At 46.9% G+C, this 23,111-nt stretch overlaps 2 protein-coding genes across 2 annotated transcripts in view; one reads left to right on the top strand and one right to left on the bottom strand.

Annotated features, from left to right (window-relative positions):
* The window catches only part of LOC119396625 (uncharacterized), a 296,945-nt gene that overhangs the window by 18,520 nt on the left and 255,314 nt on the right, over positions 1–23,111 (top strand). The window lies entirely within an intron of this gene.
* LOC119396626 (uncharacterized) overlaps positions 1–23,111 on the bottom strand; it is a 272,920-nt gene that overhangs the window by 79,263 nt on the left and 170,546 nt on the right.

Genomic DNA, 23,111 nt, shown 5'->3' with positions numbered 1-23,111 from the left:
TTTTGTACCTAAAGGATGTGCAGCACTTACAAACAGCAGTATGTGCAATAATTCGAAGTTTCTGCCTCTGCTGAAAATAGGGAACAAAGCAGTGAGCGCAGTCTTTCAAGAGAACCACCACTTGCAGTGGTGACACGGTTGGCACCCGATGATTTCATTTTGGGCGAGTTGAATCCGCTCGGGTGTGCCGAAACGTGTGGACTCGAAGTGTGCTGACGAGGCTCGGCGAGTCGCGGGTGGGTTGCGGCGGCCAAAGGTGAGAATGGACAAAGTTTTGGTGATGCCACTGCTGGGGGCCCTTAGTCACAGAAAGGGGGGAACACCTGTGGCAATAGTGTAGACTTAACTGGTTGTCATCCCCGTTACTACTACTTCTAGCTTCAGTGCTGATTCAGCAGTCTGTGTGCTCGCGTTGAGACGACCTTTCTACAGTGCTTTCATTTTTGTTGCTTCTCGTTAATTTTTTTTTAAACTTACGCAAATTAACCGAGTTGGATTTGCAGTGTTTCCAAGGTTGCCGTGTTCAAGCACGTGTGTTCCGTTTTGCTCCGTTCTTGCCTGCTCCTTCACTAAAAGTAACTTGGCATAGGTTGGCTAGCTAACGTAGCTTGATCAAGTCGTGTGTGAAGGTAAACCTAGCCGGCTGGTTTGGTTTTTTTTTACTTTTGTCTGTGATTTCGGTGCTTTGAAGCTGATGGTTAGTCTACGTAGTTGCATATATTTTTTTTTTTTGGAACAAGAGCAGTATGTGTTCCCATCTCCCTTTTATGTTGCCCCTTTTTGTAATATAATGTTCGTTTCCCTCTGTTTGTTTTTTTTGTTGTAAGAGATGTGCACTGAAGAGTTCAGTGCTTTAATGAAAACGAAAGCATATAAATTATATAATGCAGCCAGCAGGAAAGCTGAATAAAGTTGTGTCACGAACCTGCTTCGGTGTCTTCGTAAAAACGGCAAGAACTGCGGGAAACTTCCTCGACATTTCCGTATCACGTGGTATGCAGGAAGTCTGCATTATCTCGCGTACACGTCAGCTCAGGAAGAGTGAGCTGGCAGCAAGACTGCAGCACCCATGTATCAAAACAGTACTATCTGTTGTATCTGGCAACGCCACTGGGCCAGACTAGACAATGGAATCTTTGCTAGCTGTTGGTGAATTCTCTGGATGTTGCTCGGGAGTGATAAAGCTGCATCATATTTGGAAGTCTTCCAGAGACTACGTACGTGCAGAAATATCTAATGGTATTTAATAGTCTTCCAAAGACTGTTCATGTCAATCAAACAGTGGCCTCTGGGTTTGCACTATCCATTGGTAAGCTAGTTTAGATGCTACTAGTAACGTCTAAGTTTGGGCCAGTTCGTTTTGGATAATTGTAGGTAAACATGAGACTTCTTTAGAAGGGGATAAAGAACCAAAAGGAAGGAAAGTAGAGACTTTTTCATCCCAGTTTCAATAAGTCTCGGATTTACCTTGATTATCTAGGAAGACGGGCTAATGGAAAAGTTCACTGAATCATTCAAACATCACACTATGCACAATCTCACACTGATTATCTCAGAAGTAGCTGATGCAGTTGGCTTCTTGCTGTTGTTTAGGTTTGGTGCTTGCTCTCCACTTGCCTTACAAGTGATTCTGTTTACGACAGGACACATCTAGGGCAAAGCCTTCAAAGAGCAAGCATTAGCTCGTAGTGGTAGGAACCAACCAGCGCAATGAAATGCCTGTTAAACTGCTGCGAGGGGTCATCTGCGATTTAGCCATGCAAATGCATGTGAAATGTGTAACTGCTCCTTATACGACTGCTAGACAATTGGGCATTTTGTAAGTTTACAGATTCTGCATTCCGTGTGAAAGAACGAACATCAGACATAAGATCATGAACTATTCTTAGAATTGCACACTGCCTTAGCTCCTATCTGAAGTCTTGAGTGACCGCCGACATTTAATTTGCTTTTCAAAGATACTTTACATATTCAAAAAATGCCACACAGGTCTAATCAGAGCATTTAAATATTTCATTGGTGCTTTTGCTTTTGATACGCAAATTCGTCATGCGCAATTGTGCACACTGTGCCAGAAGAGCATATGTAGGTGTGAAGACGCAACGACATATGGAGTACTTGTAGGCCACTTTAGAAAAAAACCTGGCGAACATGTGGACAATGCCACGGTGTACCCATATAGTAATTACTACAGATGACTCATGTGGTACTTGTATGTATTGCCAATACAGACGGAGCATTTGCCACGCGTCTTGGGTACATGCAACCATAACTGGATGGCATTTCTTTGTTTTTATTTTTTGTTGTAACAAACTTTGATGCAGGTCGACTTCACGAGAATTGAGTTTTCCGTGTAATGGCTCGCCAATTTTCCTGGTTTCCAGCTGACTGATTATTAGAAACGTCGGCGAACTACAGGAGGTTATTTAAGCTAGTAGGCTGAAGTATAAAGCTGTCAGTTTTAGAAATTGGCAGTAAAAACTCACTTCTGCAGTCGTGCCATCGATCCAGTTTCAGAAAACGCGATCGCATCGACTACATGAAGATACACTGTTCCTGTGGGACATTGGCCTGTAAAAGAAAAAAACTTATCTCGAAAAACGTGTAATGCAGAATTGTATCATTGTAGCAGAATTGTGTAGCAGAACTGTCGACCAAGGAATTCTATCTCTGATAGACGCAACAGTCGTTCTCACCTTGCTATACCTGTTAATTTCTAGTCATTGCTGACTGAGGGATGATAGAAGAATTTCAAAAATATGTGATTTCGTTATGTCCTGTTGTTCGGGATGCAGAGCAGGTCTGACACCCTCCCTGCTTATTTTTTTCTTATTGTAGGGAAGATCAAAAGAACACTTTCTGACCTCTTGTCGAAGATTCTCCGCATTAAGAAAGCAATCTCTAGAAACACTGTTCCGCACAACTCCAAATTTGCTATCCCTAGGTGAACTGACCTTTGGGTGCAGTGACTGCAAGGTACGCGAAGCTGTTCAAGATTTGGTAGCACAGTCAATGAGATTTCCGCTGTAGCCAAGGGTCCACATTCAACCGAAGTAGGCTCCTTTATATTTTCTGTTGTGTTAATAAGTTAATTATTATTCGCTAATAATCAATTCGACCCCTAATTCTTTTATTAAAGTAATTCTGATAAAAAATATTCTTATTAAACAAAAGGACACATTATTCTCTCTTTTGTATTTTAAATGATTTACCTTATTTACCCGATTCTTGGCTAATCCCCCAGGGTAGATGCGAGCCAAAAGTTTAGGATCTACATCTACGTGAACCGTTTCTTGTAGTTTACGCTGAGCACGCCACATTCCACCGTGTTTCCCCCGGTGCTTATTTTAGGGACAAATAAGCGAGCGTGACGGTCGAGCCAAGCGGCGAACGTATATCTCGTCCCGCTATCGTGCGCGCTGTGACCGGATTGAGAGGAACTCTCATGAGGTACAATCGCCCGCGTTACACAGCAGCAGCTGCGACACCGTCTTGTGTGTAGTCTCTCTTTTGTTTTCTCGCACACACACGCGTGCATGCGGTCTCGGTCAAGCGCGCGTGATTGTTCCCTCAGTGACGATAGCGCGTCTCGGCGGCGCCGCGTTGATGGGGCAAAATCGATGGCTGATTGCTAATCGGACGCACTCTCATTGTCTCGGCCAGCGCGTCCTTATCGGCGCGTTTTTTTACGCTCGCGGCTTGCAACGGAAAGCCGGACGGCACATCATGCTGCTGCTGCTGCTGCTGCCTAGATCACGTAGGCATCCGGCACAGCGGTGAGGAGTAATAGCTGCGGCCCTCTTTTTCCGCTGACCGTGCGCGGACCGGACTCGAAAGGCACGCCACGCGAGATCGCCTTTCACGGCCGTCTAATATGCTGATGGCAAATATTTCGTACAGGTGCGCCTTGGATATCTCGGCATATCGGCGTGTCAACGATCGCTGCGCATAACTATCGCCAACTGTTGAAATTCTTCGTGCTCGCCGAGATGGCTCAGTTGGCGTTATTTGCTTTCCGCGTGCATTTTGAGCCCGAGGTCGCAGGTGCGATTGTCGACCGCCTTTCGGTGAAAGCAGGATGCAAAACGCTCATCTGCCGAAAATTTGGTGCAACATGGAAGAACCCGCTGATGGGCTATTGTTGGTACATGTCTTGATATATACAATGTGCAGCGCAAAGAAACGAATACATAAATGACATACACTGGCGCTGATCCGCTGATCTACACGGTCTGATAGCGCCAGTCTGTCGTTTGTGTCTTCCCTTCGTCTTCGTTTCTTTGCGCTGCATACGTAGGCGTGCGCACAGGGGGGACGACCCCCCCCCCTAATCACCGAAGAAGGGGGCGCAAAATCTGCCCCGTAGTAGAGTGGGGGTGGGGGGCGCTGCGATGAACCTCTGCCCCCCCCCCCCCTCCACCTGATTGGGAACCCTGCGCACGCCTATGGCTGCATATAGAGTTCCCCACTGAAGCTTCTATTAAATACTTCTGTGCTGCTGTGGAACATTAATTCTCCCAGCGCTCGGCCAATCGCTCAATCGTATTTTGTCTCGGTGGCGTGGATGGAAGTGACTCTGAATGTTCAGCCAGGTGCTCAAGCAAGTTACTGTGAATCTATGAACAGTCAAAACAATAGAGAACCAATAGCTTCACGAATTTTGCGCTGACGCTGTTAATTGCCGATGGCATCGGGTACGTGGACGCCGTGAATTTTGGATAGCAAGCCAAACCACATCAAACCCACCAAGCTATTCAATCTTTTGACTGAGAGGCTTCCGGCTCTCCTTCCTCCCGGTCTGAAAGAACGAAATACCTGTAACTGTAGCGTTAAATCAGTCTAAGCAAAGCTAAACTAGGGATGCTTAGAAGAACCGCCCAGACAACATTCATGGTTTTCGCGCGATGTACCGCATTTCATGTCTGCTAAACGCCCTTTAGTCCGATACTACAGCGAAAGTACATCAGAATTTAATTCTTGCGTCTTTTCTTCAGAAAAAAAAGGAAAAATGTGCTGTATGCTTTCAAAGGGGAGCGGGGGAGGATCAAAACATCGACTGAGAGAAAAAAAAACACCATCTCCCACTAAAAGGAACCATGTGGGGATGCGAAGCAGCGCATGGTCGACTTAAAATTCCGTTCATCACGGGCATCTTGCCCGATGTTAACGCGTCCTTGCAAGTGGAGCACATCATGAATTCACTGTAGTTGCTGTTGCTGTTACTCGTCCCGAACTCTTGTTGGAGCACGCCACGCGGGTTCACCGCGCGTCTGCAGAATCTCGTTCCCCGACGCCATCACATGATTGCTGAGAGAGAGTAAGGGGGAGAGGCTACAGCGTCTTGCCCAGCCCTTTACACAGGCCCGAACGCGCTAGCGCGTGCCAGCACACATGGTTTTGCCTGCGTTACGCCAAGCTAGGACAGCATACGGCAGCCCGGGCACCTAAAGTTCTCTGCACGTATCATCAAGGCGGTCGAAGAACAAGAGGAAGAATTCTCCTTGGCGCGAGCGCGCGCTCATTATGTTACAGATGGCTATGCTAGGTGGTAGAAAGCGGACGGTCGCCGACATAGGCGTGCGCATGGTTCCCTATCAGGGGGGGGGCAAAGGTTATTCTCAGCGCCCCCCCCCACCCTACTAAGTCAATGTATGGGGCAGATTTTGCGCCCCCCCTCCCTCTTAGGTGACTAGAAGGGTCAATGTACGGGGCAGATTTTGCGCCCCCCCCTCCCCCCCCCCGTGCGCACGCCAGAGCAAAAGCTGCTTTGCATCTAAAAGAAAAAGTCTTTGGACCACTTGTACGCAAACTGCGCTGTAAATCAAGTGATATCGTACGGAGAGCTCCGGATTTGAAGTTCTGCAAGGTGGTCTGTGGTTCGGCCTTCTAACGGTTTTTGTCTGGGCACCAAAATTCAAGTGCACAAGCCTCTTCACACTTCGCTGCTGTCAAACCGTTGCACCAACCCTAATGGAGAACCCGGCGCACACCTACGTCCATGACATTCGTTTGATCTATCTTCCAAAATCGGTAAGCAGCGGTCCGACAACCATGGACAGATAACGAAACCGGACACCAAATGCATCCCAGGCTACATTCCGTGGTTTCGTGCGCTGGCAACACTGGTACTGAGGTAAACAAAAGATGGCTGCCGCGGATTGGCAGCATTTCTGACAAGCGCTTAGACAAAAGTTGTGCTCTGCTGCCTTGTGTGAAATTGTTTCGTTGAAGCCGAGGTAGTTTAGAGCAGCGAACCGCCTTAATCGGCTCGAAGGAGGTGAGTACAGCGACACCATGACACGGGTTTCCTTAGTATGCGTTCAAACGTCGGGGCTGCTGACTAGGGTTGCCAGATATTGCAGAAGATTACGAGTAAGAACTGCCGGTCGGAAAGAAAAGAAAGGCGACAAATGCACTTTAAACCTTACAAGCAAGCGTGAGCAGAACTGACCTACTGCTTCGGGTATTAGGCGCACATCCAGGTTTTCTTGTTTTTTTTTTTTCAAGCGGTGGTATGACCATGATTTGTGATTGATGACGATCGCATGAATACTTACGATCTATGATAATTACGTCCTATAATAATTGACGTTCCAGTCAGCGTTCTAACGACACTGTAGCAGCTGGGCAGAAGGATTATGCTTCAGCTGCACGCACACAGACTTCAGTGGGGGAGAGGTCAGGCCATCCGGGTGTACCCCCCCGCCCTTTGTGGATCCGCGCATGCTCATGTCATTAGCTTTATTGCTTTTGTCTTTATATTTATTCATCGACTGCGCAGCAATCAGATTTAGTTAATAGAGCTGTGGTGCGCCGTGCTAATTTTCACTGCTGCTTACCTATTATAACACGATTGAAGTGGCCATGGCCATTTTATACAGATTGAGTGAATACAATGTTGCATTTTAAAAGCATTTTTTAAAGTATTTGCAGCCGCGTCGTATTTCTCACTTTACTTATTTTTTCGCCATTTTTATTTATCTAGTCTTGATTTTTGTTTTTGTAATTTTTATTTCCTGTTATGCGTTATTTCTAACGTCTGGTTTGTTTAGTTCTTTTGCCTCTCTTGCTGTTAATATCGTTCGCAAAATTATCATCATTGCATGGACACCGTAACCCGTTACAGGACATGGTTCTAAGAGCGCCTGGAACACATTGTTTTGAACAAGTGTTTTTGCCTCGAACTAAGAAGACAATGATACGTACAATGAAGACAAATATTGCCTCGGCCTAACGCGACGGAGTATATCTCCCGATCTCGACTCAAGTGTAATCCACAATTACGTTCTCTCTGTCGTGTATACCTTCTCACGGCCATTGCTTTGACGTAGGCAAGAATAGAGTGCAGGGATTTTCCCACTGATTGAGGCCGTCATAAGGAAACTCAGATACGTCAGTATCGCAGCGCAGTGCGAAACGCAAGCTGAACCGCCAACGCCTCACTCGAACGCGCTCATTCGAAGAACTCCTTTCTCCAAATGGTTACTTTCACAGGCAGCGCTCTCGGGGAGGTAACTACATATACTTGATGAAAATAGTAATTATAATAATTGAGAAGAAAAGATAACGTTACCTCGGCCGAAGCGTATGTCAAGTCACTCAGGCTTTTCTTTTGTACGCTCCATTCCTAAGCGTGTACTAAGTTGTCAAGTAGGTTTTGTGTCCAGGGCGTCTCGAGCCAAAGCAAACAACAGCAACAAAGAATTGTGTTATAGAAATGCTTCTGATCGAACGAAGTCTAACACTTCTTTACAGAGTTTCAATGCGGGGGACCTCAAGAGGCTTGCGTACGCAAGCCCCTTGCGTTTTTTTTTTTTTTTGTACTCTTTTGGGTGGGGCTGGCGAACAGAAGAAAGCGAGATGTGCAGCAGGATGCAAGAACGCGCTGACCCAACGGCTAGTGGACCCCGGCACTAAAACTCTCTATTACGGAGTTTTAATGTCGGAGAACGCTTGCATTGGTCCCCAAGCTGTTGCCTACTTTTTTACTCCCCCCCCCCTCCTCGCTTGCTTCTGTTCACCAACCGCCCCCAAGGAGAGTACAAAAGAACGCAAGAGCTTGAGTACGCAAGCCGCTCGGGGCCGCTGCACTAACACTCCCTGCAGACAGGACGATGTCAGAGTTCTCTGTGGTAGCGTTCCTTTGCGTTTGGTAAGATGTCTAAGGTCACTTATCACCGACTAGCAGTGGCGTAGCCAAGGGTTCTCACACCAGGCTCGTGCCCCCCTACCGGAATAAATTTCTGCCTACGCCATAGGTCGGCAAAAATATTGGAGCTCATTCAGACTCACTCAAGAAATATGTTTTGCTCTGAGGGCTCACCCGGACTTAGACTCACCAACAGTGTCCTCAACCGGACTCACTCGGACTCAAACTCACCAACCTATTACTCAGCTGGACTCGATCAGACTCACGGCTTGACCCGAGTCTAAGTGAGCCTGAGTGAGTCGGGAATCATGAGTGCATTAGCGTAATATTAGCTTTTTAAATCATGGTGTCAATGCTCTTTAGCACCAATATCTCAGATAATCGGTGCTCTGCGATATGCCTTTTGATCTTGTACCTTCAAATACGCCCCGCCACGGTGGTCTAGTGATTATGGCGCTCGACTACTGACCGAAGGTCGCGGGATCAAATCCCGGCCGCGGCGGCTGCATTTTCGATGGAGGCGAAAATGTTTGAGGCCCGTGTACTTAGATTTAGGTGCACGTTAAAGAACCCCAGGTGATGATGATGATGATGCAAACTTTATTGGGGTCGAAATTTCCGGAGCCCTCCACTACGGCGTCTCTCATAATCATATCGTGGTTTTGGGACGTTAAACCCCAGATATTATTATTATTATTATTACCTTCAAATACATGTTATCAGTGGTTCCAATCCAGTAAACATATTTTTATGAAACATGACTCACACGAGATATTTTATCAAGAACTTCCCGTGAAAAAGTTTGCGGGTGGAGGTCATGGCACCCCCCCCCCCTAAACTCACGCCTCTGATAAATAAATATTGAGGTGGCGCATGAACGCTTGTGCGTTGAGATATGTTTGAATAGACTTGAGTATAAACCTAAGCTGATATAAGACTGATAGTAATGTTGAAGATGAGTAGATAGGACCATAGGTCGGCAATAGAAGGAGCACACTCAGGCTCACTCAAGAAATATATATTGTGCTTAGGACTCACTCGGACTCAGCCTCACCAATATTTTCCTCAATTAGACTCACTCGGACTCAAACTCATCAAAATATTACTCAGCTAGACTCACTCAGACTCAGACTCACGGCCTGATCTTAGTCTGAGTGAGCAGACTCACGAGTGAGTTTGCCGACCTATGGCCTACGCCATTGCCGACTAGCCTGAATTTCTGCGTCGTAAAGAACTCTGTCATTAACATCACTTCTCGATTTTCTAAAAGTCTCTCATACTTGCTTTTGTCACCTTAAGAAATTGTTGGGGCCAAATTATATTGTTCTAAGGTTCGCAAAGTCTTCTTTTTTTTTTGCTGCGACAGGTTTTGTTTAAATCACTCTGGGGATTAACTAAGGAACAGATACCACTGCCATGTGCCTTTTCAATAGGCTAAAGCTTCCTTGTAAGATAACTGCAGGTGACATACCATTCAAATGTGTGCTGCTATAGTGGTGACTTCAGATGTGCGCTTTGCCGCATACGCACTTACACGTCACCTAGGTGCATTACAGCGGGTACAATAACTTTCCTCGGCGCTGACGCCGACGCGAAGAATCCGCTCGCTTGTTTTGAAACTCGGGGAGAGATCACGTTTTGCACTGCGCGTTCTGAAATTTCATGCGAGCTAACGGCTTCCGGTTCTCTCCGAGCTGTCATCGTCTCCCGGGAAGCCATTTGCCGACGTCAAGTGATGCGCATTCATCCGCGTGCTCTGGCTCACTGAAAACTTCGCAGCGCTGGCCGAGATATACGGCTGGGATTCGTAGAGGGGTCGACGGTGTAGTATACTCAATTGAATGTAGCGCCGTGCTTCTGTGTTGCTTGGAAGGGACCCTGAAACGCTTTTCTGTTAGATGCGAAGCATCTTATGGCGGAATTCAAACCGGTGGTGTGCGGCGTGACCACCCTTACTGCGCATGCGCAATCCCTCTCCACAAACCTCCCCTCTCCACTCCCCCTCTGAAACGTGGGCTCGACATGCCGAAACGCTGCTTCGCATCGCCTCATGGTCCCTTTTAGCGGGAGATGGTGTGATTTTTATAACGGCAGGGCTGTTCTAAGTCGAGTCTGCGCTGTCTGCATGCCTGTCCGGTGTCACGCTGGTCACGTGACCAAAGGGGGCAGTGAATAAATGCGTTTCACGATTTGCACGTTACGACCTGTCATTATGTTCATCATGAACACTTATCACGCTATTCCAATTTTGGTATATACGAAATTAACGGAACGGCAACAAGAGCCCCAAGGCCGTGGAATGTAAATCATGCTGTTCATGACATGCATGTCTTGATTGTCATGTTATGAACTGTCATTTATGTTCGTAATAAGGTCATGTTATGCCACACCAATTTTAGTATAAATCCGATTAACGAAACAGCCAGGAGAGCACAAAGTCGTAGGCGGCTAGATAGATACGCTCAAAGTCGCAGAAGTTCGCTAAGAAATGCTTCGCATTTAATAATAATAATAATATCTCGGGTTTCACGTGCCAAAGCCACGATATGTTTATGAGCCACGCCGTAGTGAAGGGTTCCGGAAATTTCGACCATTCGGTGTTCTTTAACGTGTACTGACATCGCACAGTACACGGGCATCTAGCATTTCGCCTCCATCGAAATGCGACTGCCGCGACTGGGATTGAACCCGCGACCTTCGGGTCAGCAGCTGAACACCGTAACCACTGTACCACCGAGGCGGACGAAAAAAAAAATGAATTGATGACGATTCTAAATTATAATGACCATGATGATAATGCTCGAAATGAGACTAAGCTTCCTTAAATACACTCGCGCGCATACAGCATCGCTGTACAACTCTTTTCACTGTGTGGAACTGGCTGAGTTTTTATTTTATTTAATTTAATTTATGTAGGCGGTTATGCTATAAATAGAGTAAAGCACTAGCACAGTTACTCAAGGGAAACACCTTGTATCGAGGGAGATGCGGGCGATTAAAGGTTACCCTCCCGCCAAGCAGTGCGTATCCTCCTCAACCTCATCGCAGAGCAGTCGGAATTGAGCTTCGCTTTCCGCGATTGTCCTCCGGCACGCCCAAGATCGCGGAGGCCACGCTTCGTGATTGTCTGGTATGCCTGGTTGCGCCACCAAATGTCGCCACATAACCGGCCGCTCGCGTTTTCTTCTCCTGTACAAAGGCTAAACAAGTCAGACGCAAAACGTGCCACGTCCTAAATGCAGCAGCGGCTGATATACGATGTTGTGGAGCCGCTGCGATCTGTAGCAACGTGCGTGTTAAAAAAAAAAAAAAAACTCACAGGGCTTATTATGCATTCGCCTAAGAAGGACTCGAAGGCGAAAGCAATTGTTTTCCTTTGTTTTTCTTCGCAGCCGATGTATTGAAACGTGCGGTGGATCTTTTCCCGTAAATCACACTCATTACAAGGTTTCCGAGCAGAACGGTGAAATCGCAACAAAATGTAATTTTTTCGTCACTTCAATACAGGTGCCTATTTGATCGATATCCTGACATTCAAAATCGCCGTGCGATTAGGGACATTAAGACATAAGACAGTCGGCGAATACGCCTTTTCTTCTTCGCAACGCCGTTCGGCCAGCGTAAGCGGCCGTTATTGGGTAAGGGAGATGCTATTCACGATCACCGTCGTTGTAAATCAAGCCGTGAGTACGCGAGCGGGCCAGAGAAGCTGACTCACCCTACCGTCACGGACGATGTCGACAACGAAACCGAAGGCGGTTTCGTTGTCGTATATATGCATGCGGGCTGCAAGCTCCCCAGGCCAGACGCCGCGCGTGGAGCGACTGTGCGCTATACTTGCGTGCTCCGGCGATCAGGTATTCGTTTGGCACCAACGCCTTTGGCGGCACATTGTGTTTATCCACTGAAGGTCCTTCCTTGTCGTTCATCCCCGCTTCTGATATTAGACTGGAGCTATGCCATACGTAGAGTACGTGCACGAGCCTCTGTAAATCAGGCGAACGACGCCGTGTGACGGAAGGAGGTCAGACACAGAGTCAGCGTGGTGCGCAGTAGGAAATGCCCGGAAACGAGTCCCCACGGCTGCGTTCGGGAAGAGCTGGGACTTATCCAAATGATTACGACCGACGAGGACTGCAAACAAGAACTTACCCGAATCTAGCGCAATTGAAACACCGTTACCCGGATATATACGCGAAAGACAGATGTAGAATATGTCAGACTGTAAGAAGCTACGCTATCGAGCACATGCTGTGGGTGCGTGTGGAACACACAAACTCAGGGGCAGTCTCTGCAGAGGACCTCCGGGCGCGGTGGCTGACCTTGCTGCGCAGCTCAGATATCCAGGACTAAATGTGGGCTATCCAGCGAGCCCCTGAGGCTGCAAGGGCACAAGGTCTCCAAGCTGAGTTCTAGGTGTTCTGGACCCAGACCAACAATATGGCAGAATTCTGTTTCAATAACGTTATATCACCACCGCAAGTATGCTGGTCATGCTACTACGCCGCGTTTGGGACGGCCTCTCTCTCTCTTTCCTTTTGCTGTCTATAGGCTGACGTCCTTACGCAATGTATGTATGTCATTACGCCAACCTTTACTATTCTGCATTGGGGTCCGATTTCTGACAAACAATATCAGTCGATCTCGAAGGCAGTGCAGTCTAAACAGTCTCTCTCGCTAAGTCACGTGACTTGAACTACCGTATTTACTTGCATACTACCAGCACTCGTTACCACTAACTAATGTAGGCTTATGTCGCCTAATGCTGGCTAAACGATTTCTCATGCTATGACACGTGCGCATATATCATCTGCTGTTATAACACCTACATTGTCTGCATTCTGTCTCACTTTATGACTCACTTTTCTACCAATTTTTCATATTAACGCGATGGCGTTAAAGAGCCCGTGTCACAGAAAATGCGGCGTTGTCTTTGAGCGAACAATTCAGACGGCTGCAAAGAACAGAAATTGGAGTTCGAGCCGTAATCGAACTCTGACATTCTGCGTGGCCGTCAAGTATTCTGCCACAGAGCCACACCAGTGCTTGAAGCTGCTTCGGAGAACGACCCTGTACAGTCGTCAGTCGGGCGAGGAATCGTGTTAACAGACGTAACATTGATTGGCAGAAACGAATTGCACCAGGCGTCACACTGTATGAACTGCGTAACGAGGGGTTGGTTGAAAGCCGCCAACCCATTACAAAGGACTCAGCTGTAATTGATAAGCAGCAGCAACAGCATAAACAAAATGTGCGGCTACGTAGGTGCGCTTATTTCCTTGCAGGCGTGTGATGGATACTTCGCAACTGTAATTGCAGTAGGCACCCTAGAAGAGCTTACAACGGCCAATGTCACGCGCACAGAGGTAGGTTCCTTACCTCACGTCACTGTTGAGGTATCCACCAAGCAGCGAAGCAAGGCAAGCGAAAGAGAAATCGATGCGAACAGGGCCCCATAACGCTACCTCGTTTATCTTCCACGCATGCTCCCTTTCCGTCTTTACTATATTTACGTTGCGAAATAAATAGTACACTATATGCGCGTGGCTGCTTGAGAGAATAGACATTTAGTTGTTAGTCAGTGTCATTGTGTGTCTCTTTTCATCTCTACGTTGCGAAATAAATAGTACACTATATGCAAGGGAGCCTCAGCATTTCGATCGATGATGTTGAGTTCGGTGGTGCATGTCGCAGTTGCAAAAGTGGCGCTGAACTAAAACCATTTGCGGTGTTCTTGTAAGGTGAAACACGATATATAATGCAGGTTACAACCTGTGCTTAAGAACCTCAGCGCAATTTCGGGGGTGTCTGGGCGTGACTTTTTTAAAAGAAAAAATTCGCCGAAGTTGGCTTCCCCGCGGTATGATGCTTGTTGTGGCGAAGCCCGGTTCTGGAATTGCACAGGACTGCGCAGCCATCCACGGAACAACACGTGATATGTACGGTACGGTCCGCTTTTAAAGGGAACACCCGAATTTGAGCCTTCTGTATTTCTCGTTCCCTAAGCGCAAGTTTATGTGGAAACATCGGTCATGCACTGTACAAGTCGAAAGGAGTCGGAACTGTCAGCCACCAGTAGTCTTATGCGACTCTATTGCCCCTTGCTTTTGCAAGAGAACAAGTTCTGGACATGGTCGGCACGCAAGTGCTGCCTTTAACACTGAATCTGTCTGTACGTGCAGCGTTAAGATGGTGCGGATTGGAGAGCAAAGGGTTGTAATTAATGTTATAGTTGAACATAACAGGAACACATTGCATAACGTGCGTAGAGCAGATAACCAATGACATTCCAGACTGTGTGGAACATGACGTTGTGTAACATGATATTTTCACGGGCATGGAAAGGTGACTCAGGCACGGGCGCTGAAATGACACCTAATGGAGGAAGACGACAACGTTGTTGTGGGTTTGAGTCTGGGGTTGCCCTGTTGCCTACGATCCTCTCCGCTCTGTGCAGCATTAACTCTATCAGTTTTAACTGAATAAATCATCCCCGTAATAATATTGACTAAATAGCTTTCTAGAATGGTGTGCTAATGGAAGATGAATGCAGTACAGGACGGCTTAATATCTAGTAACGCGGCAGAGGAGAGTATTAAGTTTGCACTCACCGGAGTAACGTCGATCGGCTTGTACAAAGTGGTGGATGCTTCTTACAAGCCACTGGACTGGATGCACGTCTTTAGATTTGCCCCAGCGTCACGAACTATATTCTCATCTCCCTACCTTACCATCGTCATTCATCACTCTTTCGCTCCCCTGTCCCCCCTCCCCAGTGTAGAGTAGCAGGCCAGAGCAAACTATAGCTCAGGCCGACCTCTCTGCCTTTCTGTAAATAAATTCTCTCTCTCTCTGCTTCGAAGGCTTGCTTCCTGCATTTGCGATAAAATAGACTGACGGTGTTGACTTATGTGAAACCGGGCATATAGAAGACAAGACGAGGAATGCGAACGACGCGAGTGCCTAGACTGCTGCGAGAATGAAGGTAAATACCATGCATATCGTAAGCGGCCCGAAGGTTGCCGGAGATACGCGCGAAAGGTTGTCGGCGGTGAGCAGAAGGTTATCGAAGGCTCTGGAAGGAAGCGATATAGGCCCAGGCGCACACTGTTTCGAAAGGTCACGTGTAGATTTCTCGCATTGCATAGGCGCTATGCAAATTTGCAGCCTTTGGGGCAAGTATGGAAGGGCTCGTTTCACGGGCGCTGCCATGTAAAAGTGTTTCTTCCTTCTGTAGGTTCTGGCACCGAAACGCGTGTGAATTGACGTGCATGCGTAACTCGAAAACAAGGAAGAAGAAGCTGGCATCCCTAAGCTATTCTTTGATACTAACCAGAACTCAAGTTGCGTTTTATTTGTTTTACAGATTGAAGTAAAAAAAAATCCTATTTCTGCAGCTCACTTATTGGACAATCAGCCGTGGAGTTTATGCGCTAGTGACATTTAAACGACTACTACTACTGCTACTGCCGGTTTCAGAAGCGTTCACACTGGACCCCTGCTGCGCTTTTTCGATAGTACATAGGGACATTGTGTAAGTGGCATAAAAGAAGCAGTCGTTTGTCTCCGAAGCTCTCTTGCACAACCGCAAGCACAAGACACCGCGAGAACAATACCTGACTTGAGTTTGGGAAGCCGTTGCTCTGAACCAGGGGTCTCATACACTCGGGCTTCACAAGGAATAAAATGTATGTGACACTTCTGAATGGTACTCGCATTATTTACTCGCCTGTTGCGATTAATAACGCTTTGTTAGGGTAAGCCCTAACACAGTGACCCCAGGCGGTCACTGTGTGTTGACACACAACCGCGGAACAAAATCTCCATGTTTCACAGTCTGCGTCCAAATTTGTGTAATTCTGGAGATCAGTATCAATGTGTTTCTCGAATCCTGACGCCGAATCCCCTTCAGAAATGATCCATACATTAGATACGGGAAATGCGTTCTTTCAAATGACAGCTTTGCAGGTGACACTTCGTTCGACACACCCGCTTTGACAACCTTTCTCATTGTCCCGGCCCTTGCGAGGCTAAATTTTGTGACTGCGGCCCGCTAGCTGAGGTGAGTTTGAGGCCCCTGCCATAAACTGTCCCGCTCAAAGCGAATACCCGCGTATCATCAGGGAAACCAGCGCACAAACGCACGGTGCAAGATGAGAGAAACGACGCATTGCTGGCTTTTCGTGATGCAATGGTACCAACTCGCCCAGCTTGATGTGTTTCAACGAACGTCTGAATGTTCTCCTCGAGCGGGGTGATGAAATGCGCTGGTAGTGGCAGCAAGCGCGCGAGAAATGCCTCGTGCGACATTGACATAAAGACCTAATATGCAGGCCGCTGCGCTCTTACGAAGCTGTCAACCTTGAAAGTGGCGGACGGTTTCACGAGCGGGCGTTGTTGTTTTCCGTCCTCGAGGCTATTTGACGGTGGTCGCATTCGCACACAGTTGAAAAGTGCAACGTGATACGACGAAAAAAAACTTCTGGTGTATTTTTGGACATCGCATGCTGTTATTAGGCTGTCTTCTGTCGAGAGGCTCTATCGGTGCCGTAAGTTTGTGTCAACAGCTTTCTACAGTGCAGTGTCGTAGCCGGACATTTTTCTTTTCTTTTTTTTTTTGGGGGGGGGGGGGGTTCAACCATACTTTATGTATGTGCGTGCGTGCGTTTGCATGTGTGCGTGTGTATATACACATGCAAAATAGAAAAAAAATCAGGGGGGTGAAGGCGGGGGTTTAACTCCTCCCCCCCCCCCCCCTCCCACCCCCTGGCTACGCCAGTGCTTAGAGGTACAACAATGTTCTTAAGTTGCTTAAGGGACATGCGTGTTGTGACAATGCGGTACCGGTTGTGACAACACATTTTTTAGTCGTACTACAAACATTTGTAGCAGTACTTAATCTCTGTTGTAAAAACGCACACTCGACAGAACTCGCCGCCGGTGTCACGGCAGGAGATGTCAGTAGCACCACAGAAAAGTCTGTTGCTGCATCAGCAACCTGTTATAACTACAGAGAAATCTTGTTATCACAACAGCGATTTCTGGTATCCTGGTGGCGATTTCTGTTGTCATTTTCAACTGGACATTGAAGCGATGGCGTTCGAGGGGATATGTCAATGGAATAAGAAGCGATGACGGCCTAGCGTTTGTTCGCCTTCATCGAAAAAGAAAATTTAAAAAATAGTCTGAAATGTTATTATTACTTTGAACGCGAGGATTTATTTTATCTAATCAATTCTGCGGAAGCCCACTATATGGAGAAAGCCTCATGAAAATAAAGAATTTTTATCCATCCCTTTGTAGCAGGAAGAATCGAAGGAACTCCGTGCGGATTTTATGTAGCCATACTTTGTTGCATTCTAGTTAAAGAAAGAAAAAAGAAAAATGAGGCGGTGTCCAGGAGTGTTGACCCGCCTTCTCAAATTTCTTTCGCAATTCGATTACTACTGAATGTGTGCTGAAAGATAACTTTTCTTTTACGTTCTTGCACCGTGTGCAATAACACTGTAATGCTCTACTTCAAGACCTTCCGAGCAGGTTGACGTGCTTTTTTGTGATCAATTACATATGTCTCGTAATTCGCCTTGACTGTCGATACCGCACTTTTGAAGCACGAATTAGTGTTTGAAGTCTTTTATTATACTTCGAATTCGGATCAAGTTAAACCACGTTAAATAGAAGTTAGAGTAGAATCTGCCACGTGCGCGGGGAAAAAAAAAATTCCACTGCTATAACCCTAAAGAACTGAAGTTGCCTGATGTAATAAAGTAATTCGGAGGAAAGCTGTTCTTGACTATTCAGCTCAATGAAATGTAGGTGAGAACATGTGACAGCGTGTAATGAGTCGAGCAGCGCTGACACAGCTTCCTGCCCGCTACGATATCTTGTACAACGTAATCAGTGTAGAATGATTTCGCGCTTACGCCATATTGTGTCGAACACGTGTTATTGTGCACGCCCTGACCGATAAAGAAGAAGGTGACATGTGTAATGACAGGCTCATCTGGCGTTCTTGATAAAAAAAAAATGATGGATAAAAAAAGTACAATCTAGGACATATTGAGGACAGCCGCGCAAGCACCCATAAAAAAAAAAGAAAAAGAAACCCACGAATATGGGTCAAACGCTGTATATAGTGCGCGATTATTCAACAATGAACACTTCAGCAAGGCTGTCGTTACAGGTTTAGATTGCAGTATCGTGAGACGGCGAGTCTGGTTTTCCCCTGGCACTGAACCTCGCATCAGCATTTTCGCCTCGCGCTGAATCACAACGGTACTCGTCGGACGATTTGAGCATCATCACATTGAAATAAAGTGCGTGCGGCTTTACGCGGGTTTTTCCTACTTCTAAACGACAGTTTCTATGCAAACACTGTCGAAATATTTGAACATTGCTCTGATTGCACATATTGAACATTACAAAAGAAACTGAGATTTGCGAGTTGAAGTTTTATGCACGCGCAACCATGTCCCCGGTGTAGCATCAGGACTGATTGACACGCGAACAGGAAATAACTAATCAAGGTGATGGTGACGCGTCGTACTCGCTTTATAGGCGGCTTCAAAAGATGGAGAAGCTTTAAGTGTGTGTTTCGGAATATGAACTAAGCTACTGTTACAAATGCTTGTGATCTTGGAAAAGGAACATAGCCCTGGAGCCGACTCGCGGAGTTGTTAGCGCTGGAACTTGCGCTGGTATAGTACGAGTCAGGGGCGTAGCCAGAAATTTCTTTCGGGGGGGGGGGGGGGGGGGTTCAACCATACTTTATGTATGTTCGTGCGGGCGTTTGTATATGTGTGCGTGCGTTTGTATATGTGTGCGTGTATATATACGCAAGCAAAACTAAAAAATTTCGGGGGGGGGGGGGGGGTGAACCCCCCCAACCCCCCCCCCCCCCCTTGGCTACGCCCCTGGTACTAGTTACGGTTGATTAATCGCCACCAAATGTGCTCGTTTACGAAGCCAGCAAGGGGCAGAAATGCGCACCTTGGTGAGGCCTGTGGGGGTGCATTGCATGCGGCGGAACGGTGAGCGGTTGTTTCAGATGTCTTGATCAATTCGCAAAGCCGCTTGAAGAAGGAAAGACGAAGTCTAGGCAAGTTCAAAAGATAAACACGTCTTTATCTTTTCTTCGTCTCTGTTGACTTTTCGCTGAACATTTAACAATGAATCCGTTCCGACCCGCTCAGTTATGATCCCACGTACTACCCGTCTGTTGCTGTATGCTCTATTGGAGAGGCTATATATTGGCATTGCCGGAATAATCTTAAATAAAAGTTTAGTCATTCATTGAGACGCTACCGCCAGAGCTTCCTGTATTGCAAGTTCCTTACACCCACGCGTTTCTGCCTTCGTTGTATTAAACTGGAAACATGTTAGTTTCTGCCGTAGTGAGTAAGAAGCACTGCCCTAAGACACAATTTTTTAATGCCTTATCAAACGCGAAGATTACGCTTCGCCGTCGGCGGCGTCAACACGATCGAGTGATGCAAACAATCATCATCACGCGATGACGTCGCAGATCGTCAAAATTTGTGACGTCATCATAACGTGACACATAACGTGACGTCACATGATGTCGTAATCAGACGACATTGTCGCTTGGTCACAGGTGGGCAGATTCCGGAGGCAGTGCAAGACCACGATAGGTGCGGAAAGCTTTCGGAAGGGGGTTGACTGAGAAGAAAAAGAAGAAATTCGCCTTCGAGTCATCTTAGGCGAATGCTTAAGGGGCCCTGCGAGTTTCTTTACAGATGCGTGGAAAAGATGCGTGCTGTAGCAGTGGTACGTCTACTTTGGCATTTTATTGAGGACACTTGCAGCATCAGCAACACAGCTGTAGCGTGATCGCAGCACTTTTCAAGAGCGGGGGCGCTTGCTTGCGCAAGGCAAGGGCCGGCACGCAAATGCAAAGCCCGATTTTCTTAAAGCACGAACGGCGACGACAAACTCAATCACGCACTCTGCCGTATCGTTTCAGGAATTACAGAACGAGGTGCGTCTACTGCAGTATCGTTCACTTTTGTACGTACTTTCCACGAGCAGTGTAACTCAAAGCTGGAGTGTATTAGAATTATTCTAGTACACTATACTCAAGGCCATAGCTATGCCATTCAGTTGCTGGTTTTAAAGCCAAAGCGTCGACGTCAACACGAGTGATGCAAAAAGTGATGACGTCACCCTATGATGTCAACATGACGTCACAGGCCGCAGAAGTTTGTGACGTCGTCATGGCGTCACGTAACGTGACATCGCATGATGACGTCACCACATGACATCGACGCTTGGTGAAAGGTGCGCCGATCACGGAGGCACTGCAAAACAACGCGAAGTGCCGAAAGCTTCCAAGGCCTCCAATCCTGGAGGCAGTGCAAAACCACGTTGGGTGCAGACGGCTTTCGAGGAGGGATCAACGCTATCGACAAAGACGGCTTTCGCCTTTCAGTCGTCTTAGGCAAATGTACGGGACCTTGTGATTTTTTTTTTTCAACTAGGACGAGAACAGAAACTATTATTCTTGAGTGAATGCGACTGTATGACAGCTGTCTAAACGCGTACCGGAATTTCAGTGCATCCCCAGGTGGTCAAAATTAGCCCGGAGTTCATCACTACGGCGTTCCTCGTAATCATATCGACGATCTGGCACGCGAGGCCCTATAAGTGTATGATTAAAACAATGATGTGGCCTTTGTCTCTCTCTATTAAATATTTCGCTCATTATGGCTCCGCTTAGGGTGGACTGCCGCATTTTTTTTTTCCTTCAAATGTCTTTTCTTGTAATCGACCCACGCTTGAATCATACCGCCAATCTTGTTCAATTTTTCTCGTAAAAGTTTATGCACGCCGCACACTTCTAGCAACCAATCCGCCGCTCAACAGAACGCTCGGACGACGCTGACACAACACGGCGATGCGTGACTAACGGCGAAGGTCAAGTTTCTCTCCCGTGGACCGCATGCAGCGCTCGGCAGCTGGACACGCACGTCCTGAACACTGCGTGGTTTAGGCCGAGCCGCAGGACGCCTTTCTCGAGAACGCCGTATTCGTCGGCTTCTTTCCAAACTTTGTACGGGTGCAATTGTCTGTGGTGTCGCGACTCGCCACCGACCCTCTACTACATCTCACAGTGTTGCAGTAAAAGACGAAATAACCTAAACTGCTTACAGCATAAGTATGGAATAGAAACCTCTTTGAGCAATGGCAGGCACTCCTCGCTAGCGCGGACCTGGAGGTGCGACTGGTCCTTCTGGACCACGTCCGGCTGGCGGCACAAGCCAGTGGAGCCCTGGATATGAGGCCCCACCCCTCTAGCTCCTTTCCTTCAATAAAAGTTATCCTTCTTCTTATTCCAGCAAGACGTCCTGGCACAGATCGTTTATCGATGCGAACTGAGCTTCTGCCCTAGTTCTTTTTCGTAATACGAAACTGTATATTTATTTATTACTTTATTTATTATTATTATTATTATTATTATTATTATTATTATTATTATTATTATTATTATTAGGGAACAAACGGGGGTTAAGGACATCATAGCTGAAATCAAGAAGAAGGAATGGATATGGGCCGGGCACGTAGCACGTCGGCAGGATAACCGGTGGTCATTAAGGGTAACTGACTGGATTCGAAGAGATGGCAAACGCGTGAGGGGGAGACAGAAAATTAGGTGGGTAGATGAGATTAAGAAGTTTGTAGGTATAACGTGGCAGCAGAAAGCACAGGACCGGGTTGATTGGCGGAACATGGGAGAGGCCTTTGCCCTGCAGTGGGCGTAGACAGGCTGATGATGATGATGGTGATGTTATTTATTACAAATACTTTCATAGCCGAAAGGGATTACAGAAAGCAGTGGTTAATGCATATACAAGTGTCCAATGATACAATACATGAAAATACAAGTTAACAAAATAATGTATCTTGAATACCCGCCGCGGTGGTATAGTGCATGGTTATGGTTATGGTTATGGTTATAGTGGTTTAGAATGCCGGCCGCGGCGGCCGCATTTCGATGGAAGCGAAATGATAGAAGCCCGTGTACGTAGATTTAGGTGCACGGTAAAGAACTCCAGGTGGTCGAAATTCCGGATCCCTCCACTACGGCGTCCCTCATAATCATATCGTGGTTTTGGGACGTGAAACTCCAACAATTATTAAGGTTTCTGAAGTGATGCTTCTGAAGTTGGCGTCAAAAATTGCAGCGATGGAGGCGGGAATGTGGTTCCATGCTGTGCTGGTTTTGGGGATAAAAGAGTGATTACATAGATTAATTCGGCAAAATTTCACACCAAGCTTGAACTTATGGTCCACACTTGATGAAATGTACGTTGGTTGAAAAAAATGCTCAGTTTCGATGATAAATTTTGTGAAAGAGACGAAGACATTTACGACATAAAGCACCTGCTCACTCGAAGCAACAAGTGAGCTTTGCGTGCACCTCTTGCTGCAAGTGAGCATTTTATTTTTCTTTTTTTTTCTTTTATTAAAGAGCGGATAGTGCGCCGGGTAGTGCAAACATAAACTATCGTCATCATGAATCGGCCCGCCCTCTCCTCGTCCTCTTCTTCCTGTCAGTCCTCCTCTTCATCTTCTGCTTTGCTCGCAAAACAAATTTTGCCGATTTCGCTGGCGCGGATTGGGATAACTCTGACGGGTGAGCGAACGAGTACAGAGAGAGATAAAGGAAGAGAAAGAAACAGAGAGAGAGAGAGAGTGAAAGAAAGAGAGAAATTCTTGGCGAGGCGGGATTCCAACCTGTGTACCCACGATCCGGGGAGAGCGTCCTAACCACTCGGCTATCCAGGCACACTAGCAGAGCGTAGCATAGACTTGTATAGTACAGGGTAGCAAGGCGTCGGGAAATGAAAGTCAGGGTGAGGAGGAGAGAAAGCAGGAGGGGAGAGAGTAAAGCGTAGCATAGAAAGAAAGACAAAGAGAGAAATAGAGAGGAAGAAAAGGAAGA

Source organism: Rhipicephalus sanguineus, chromosome 6, assembly GCF_013339695.2.
Source record: "Rhipicephalus sanguineus isolate Rsan-2018 chromosome 6, BIME_Rsan_1.4, whole genome shotgun sequence".
Classification (NCBI taxonomy): domain Eukaryota; kingdom Metazoa; phylum Arthropoda; class Arachnida; order Ixodida; family Ixodidae; genus Rhipicephalus; species Rhipicephalus sanguineus.
Note: the sequence above shows the minus strand (reverse complement) of the source record. Positions and strands in the feature narration are given on the sequence as shown.